Genomic DNA, 6,050 nt, shown 5'->3' with positions numbered 1-6,050 from the left:
AGTTCTGAGTCCTGCCTGTGTGTGCTGGAGTTGGTAACTGCAGTGTTTCAATAAAATCTCTGTGATTCTGTAAGTGAGTATTACAACTGATGGCAGCGGCTTTAAGATGGCAAAACCACTTTTGCTTGAGCAGAAGTTTACTGGTCATGCAGATGAGACTGGACTCTGTGAATACTTGACAGACTTTGAGCTGTTGCTCTCTGTCAATGAGCGGACTGATGAGAAAAGAGCACAATACCTAGCAGGGTTTTGGGGAGGTGATGCCAGAACATTTTACCAGCAGCTTCCCGGTGTAGTTCATGGTTCTTATGGACAGCTATGCAAACATTTATACAACCACTATGAGGGGAGATTGGCCCCTTTTGAAACACTGGAAGGAATGGCCAGCCAGGAGGGGGCAGGGAGGGGAACCCCTGCATAGTTATTTGTATGTATTGAGAATACTGTTAGATAGGGCTTTCTCTGCACCACCCTGGCAGAGAAGTGGCTCAAGTGAAGCATAAACTCCTGCACTGAATCTGGAGCTGCCAGTGCAGAGAGGGTCTGTGCCCAACAGGGCTGGCTCTAGGCACCAGCAAAACAAGCTGGTGCTTGGGGCGGCACATTTTTAGGGGCGGCATGGCCGGCGCCAGAATGCCACCCCTAAAAATGTGCCCCGGCCGCCCTAGCTCACCTCCGCTGCTGCTGCCACGGCACGCGAAACAGCTGATTCGCGCGCCGCTACTTGCCCTCCCTCCCAGGCTCTCAAGCAGCGGCGCACAAATCAGCTGTTTCGCGCGCCGCGGCGGCGCGGGGTCTCCCCCTCCCTCCCAGGCTCTCAAACCTGGGAGGGAGGGGGAGATCCCGAGCGGCCATTTTGCGCGCCTCTGCTCCCCCTCCCTCCCAGAGAAGCGGCGCCCGCGCCGCGGCCACTCGGAGCCTCCCCCTCCCTCTCAGGCTCTCAAACCTGGGGGGGGGGAGCCCCTAAGTGGCCGCGGCGCGGGCGTCGCTTCTCCCCCTCCCTCCCTCCCTCCTAGGCTTGGGAGCCTGGGGGGAGGAGGCAGGGCTGGGGATTTGGGGAAGGGGCGGAGTTGAGGCGGGGCCGGTGGTGGGGTAATTAAAGAACGGGGGAGGGCAAAATTGTTTTTGCTTTGGGCGGCAAAAATCCTAGAGCCGGCCCTGGTGCCCAATGGCAAGCTATGACAGAATCCCATGTGAAAAGTCAGTTTATAAACAGTTTAAAAGAGGAACATCATAACTTGCTTCATAACCCAACCCCTCACTGGGTTTCAGAGCCCAGGCTCCAGCTCAGGTGGGAACATCTACACTGCGGTTTTTAGCCCTGTACCATGAGCCTCGCAAGCCCAAGTCAGTTGTGGGCTCTCAGATTCACTGCTGCGGAGGGTTTTTGTTTGTTTGTTTTGCAATGTAGCTGTAGGTGCCTGGAGACACTGATGGCTGAAAAATCACAATGATGTTGCACCCCGGATCTGAAATAAGTCTGATCTATGGAGAACCCTCAGTGCTGAAAAGAAACACAATGTCATGCAGGGATTAAACTGGTGACTATTAATCATCAGCCCCCTGCAAGTAACAGGAGAAATCCAGCTTCCATTGAACACGGGGTCTCTGCATACTAAATAGTCTTTTGTTGCATTGACCAATATTGTTAGTGCTGCCATACTAGGAGCAATTTCACCCAAGTGAATCACAAGAACTCCTGGGGTGTTAATCAGACAAACTTATCCCTGGGCAATATTCAGCTACTAGCTGGATATGGGTAGGAGGAAGTGTGGATCCTGGGGAGCAACTTTTGGGGGCTTAGAAGTGCCTCTGCCATGCCTACAAGGTGGCAGAGAGGAACTGCTCCCTGTGATGTCTCAGAATAAAGTTGTGGTGAAGCCAGGTCATCATGCAATAATATCCCTAAGGATACAGGTCTGTTGTAGTGAACCTGTAGGAGTGTTTGAAGCTACCTGTAGCCAGTCAAGAATACTGCTCAGCAGAACTCTGTTTAGAGCTGGACCAAAGGATGAGTTCTGAGTAAAAGCAATTAATGTGATTGATCCAAAAGTGCAGCTAGTGAAAAAACAGACCATGAGGATAATGTGCAAAGTAACTGGTGTCTGAAAGCCTCTCACAGTGGCAGAGGTCAAAAGCTGTGAAGCCCCAGACAGTAAAAGTGCTAGGGGTTGACTTTGAAAGGAAGCAATTAGAACAACTGCTCTTAGGATATGCTAGTGTGTTCTCCAGGAATAGTGAAGACCTTGGGAGATATGCCTGATCACAATACTGAATCGTGCTTAAGCCAGAGAGTGTTCATGTGAGGCAGTCCCCACACTGGATTCATGTCACAGTGAACAAGAAGTTAAATGGCATGCTGGAAGATAGCCTGACTGAGCAGTCTATATCACTTTAGGCACTCCCAACTGCAACTGTAAAAAAAACCCATGGAGACTAGAGGACATGCATTGAATACAGGAGACTAAAGGTATGTCTACACTTTGATACCAAGTCTCAGAGCCCAGGTCAGCTGATTTGGGCTCACAGAGCTCAGGCAGTGGGGTTATAAAATTGCAGTGTAGATGTTTGGGCTCGGGCTGGAGCCTGGACTCCAAAAACCTTCCTGCCTTTTAGGGTCTCAGAGCTTGGGTTCCAGCCCAAGCCCACATATATAAACTACAATTTTATAGCCCCGCAGCCCTAGACCTGTAAGCCCAAATCAGCTGACGTGGGCCATTTATAGCCATGACACGGGTCTTTCATTGCAGTGTAGACACACCCTTAATTTACAGACCATTAAAGATAGCTACACACTTAGCAGACACAATGGATAAAATGTCAGGAGCAAAATATTTTTCTAGTTTTGGTTTTGTATTCAGATACCCTCAGATTAAAGAAAAACTGCCTTTTTGACACCCTTTCTGTTGTTTCAACTCTGAGATTCTTTTTGAACTCATGAATGCCCTAGGGATGGTTCAGAGGGTAGTGAATGATCTAACCCATGTTTTGAGAACTGAAGATATCCTCATGTACTCGGATGACTTCATTTGTTTCCATAGACATGGGTGGAACATCTGGTAGGAGTGGAAAGGATTCTAAAGCTTTTCAAAAAGTCAGGGTTTAAATTTGCAGGAAACAAATGTCAGTTTGCAAGGAGTTGCACCCCCTTCCTTGGACATATAGTTTGTGAGGATGAGTTTGAATCCCAGCCCGTGAAACAGAACATTATAAAGGACTGGAAGATTCCTACAAACCTGGAGGGGGTACAGCAGTTTGTGGGCCTCTGTGGATTTTATAGGAGATTTGTACAAAATTTCAGAGTGGACAGTGCAATTATACCAACTAACTAAGAGCAACTTAGAACACCAACAAGCATTTAAGTCACTGAAAGAAGGACTTCTAAACCATGCCGGGTATAAATTCCCAGATCCACCTTGTTCACTTCTGGTAACCTGTGATGACTCAAAGGCTGTTGTCAGATTTTCTCTGGAACAAATTGATGAATTTAGGAGGCACAGACTGGTGGCTTTTGGGGGTCATAAATTAAATGGAGAGGGAAACCAAGTATTTGGCTACAGCAATGAAGAGTACAGCTATTCAGTAGGCTCAAGGTACAGAATTCACAATGTACCTTAGACCATAATCCGCTGCAGTGGTTCCTTACAAAGCACAACCCAAAGGACACCTGTGGAGATGAATTCACAACTGTCTGAATTCACCATATACTTGGAAAGAAAATGTGGACGCAGATGTTCTCTGCTGGATGATGGCAGTGAGAATAGACTCAGACTAGTCTTGTGACATCACAGGCAAGAACAGTCTAAGGGTATGTCTACACTACAAGAGTAGTTCGATTGTACTTAAATCGAATATGTGGAATCGATATTACAAAGTCAAACATGTGTATCCACACTAAGGACAGTAATTCGACTTTGTGAGTCCACACTAACGGGGCAAGCATCGACATTGGAAGCGGTGCACTGTGGGCAGCTATCCCACAGTTCCCGCAGTCCCCACTGCCCATTGGAATTCTGGGTCGAGCCCCCAATGCCTGCTGGGGAAAAAATGTGTCGAGGGTGGTTTTGGGTAACTGTCGTCATCCAACCGTCACTCCCGCCCTCCCTCCCTGAAAGCGCCGGTGGGCAATCAGTTTGCGCACTTTTCTGGTGAGTGACAGCGCGGACGCCACAGCACTGCAAGCATGGAGCCCGCTGCGACCATCACTGCAGTTATGGCCGTTGTCAACACCTCGCACCTTATCATCCACCTTTTCCAGAGGCAGATGCTGAGAAATCGGGCGAGGAGGCTACGGCAGTGCGGTGAGGACATGAAGTCTGAGAGTGGCACAGACCTCTCACAAAGCACGGGACCCTGCGCCGTGAACATCATGGTGGCAATGGGTCATGTTGATGCTGTGGAACAGCGATTCTGGGCCCAGGAAACAAGCACGGACTGGTGGGACCGCATAGTGCTGCAGGTCTGGGATGAATCACAGTGGCTGCGAAACTTTCGTATGCGGAAGGGAACTTTCCTGGAACTTTGTGAGTTGCTGTCCCCTGCCCTGAAGCGCAAGGACACCCGGATGCGAGCAGCCCTGGCTGTCCAGAAGCGAGTGGCCATAGCCCTCTGGAAGCTTGCAACGCCAGACAGCTACCGGTCAGTCGCGAATCACTTTGGCATCGGCAAATCTACCATGGGGGTTGCTGTGATGCAAGTAGCCAACGCAATCGTTGAGCTACTGATCTCAACGTCCAGGTCATCATAGATGGCTTCACCGCGATGGGATTCCCAAACTGCGGTGGGGCTATAGATGGAACTCACATCCCTATCCTGGGACCGGACCACCAGGCCAGCCAGTACATTAACCAAAAGGGCTACTTTTCAATGGTGCTGCAAGCACTGGTGGACCATAGGGGACATTTTACAAACATCAACGTAGGATGGCCAGGCAAGGTTCATGACGCTCGTGTTTTCAGGAACTCTGGTCTGTTTAGACGGCTGCAGGAAGGTATTTACTTCCCGGACCACAAAATAACTGTTGGGGATGTGGAGATGCCTATAGTGATCCTCGGGGACCCAGCCTACCCGCTAATGCCCTGGCTCATGAAGCCCTATACAGGCGCCCTGGACACTGAAAAAGAACTCTTCAACTAGCGTCTGAGCAAGTGCAGAATGGTGGTGGAGTGTGCTTTTGGATGTCTCAAGGGGAGATGGAGAAGCTTACTGACTCGCTCTGATCTCAGCGAAACCAATATCCCCATTGTTATTGCAGCTTGCTGTGTGCTCCACAATCTCTGTGAGAGCAAGGGGGAGACCTTTATGGCGGGGTGGGAGGTTGAGGCGAATAGCCTGGCTGCTGATTACGCCCAGCTAGACAGCCGTGCGATTAGAAGAGCCCAGCGGGACGCGCTGTGCATCCGGGAGGCTTTGAAAGCTAGGTTCCTGAGTGAGCAGGGTAACCTGTGACTATTACGTTTGTTTAAAGAGAAGCTGAACCTGCCCCCATTTCTTTACCCACTTATCCTCTCCAGCTACATGCCCCGTTCACCCCATCCCCCCTCCTTCCAACACATGTTTAAAAATAAAATAAATGGAACTTTGTTAATGAACACTGTTTTCTTTATTAGGGATTTCGCGGTAAAGTGTTGAAACTGGGACGCAGACTGTGGTGGGGAGCGGGCGTAGTGATGGAAAGAACGCTTCTAAACTCGAGGAATGACAGGCTCCTGCTCCTAGAGCGGTCCGCAGTGGTGGTTGTTTCAACGGAGCCTGCCACCCCTCCTTTTCGGGACTTTGTGTGTGGGGGCTATGTGACTTTGTGGCAGGGGAGGACAGTTACAGATCCCCTGCTGCGTGGCTCTGTGATCCATGATAAGGACCGCTGCATAAGATCTCTATCCGCCCTCCCCCGCCACAAAGTCACATGCCCCCTCCCTCCCCCCACACAGAACATGAAAACCACCTCCCAGACTGACCAGGGTGCCTAGTGACTGCTATATGTGTGTGACCTTCTGCTGAACCTGCCCCCATGTCTGTACCCTGGTAAAGGTGACTGTCCTCTCCAATTA

The sequence above is a fragment of the Trachemys scripta genome, chromosome 1, assembly GCF_013100865.1.
Source record: "Trachemys scripta elegans isolate TJP31775 chromosome 1, CAS_Tse_1.0, whole genome shotgun sequence".
Classification (NCBI taxonomy): domain Eukaryota; kingdom Metazoa; phylum Chordata; order Testudines; family Emydidae; genus Trachemys; species Trachemys scripta.
This window is presented reverse-complemented; position numbering follows the sequence as displayed.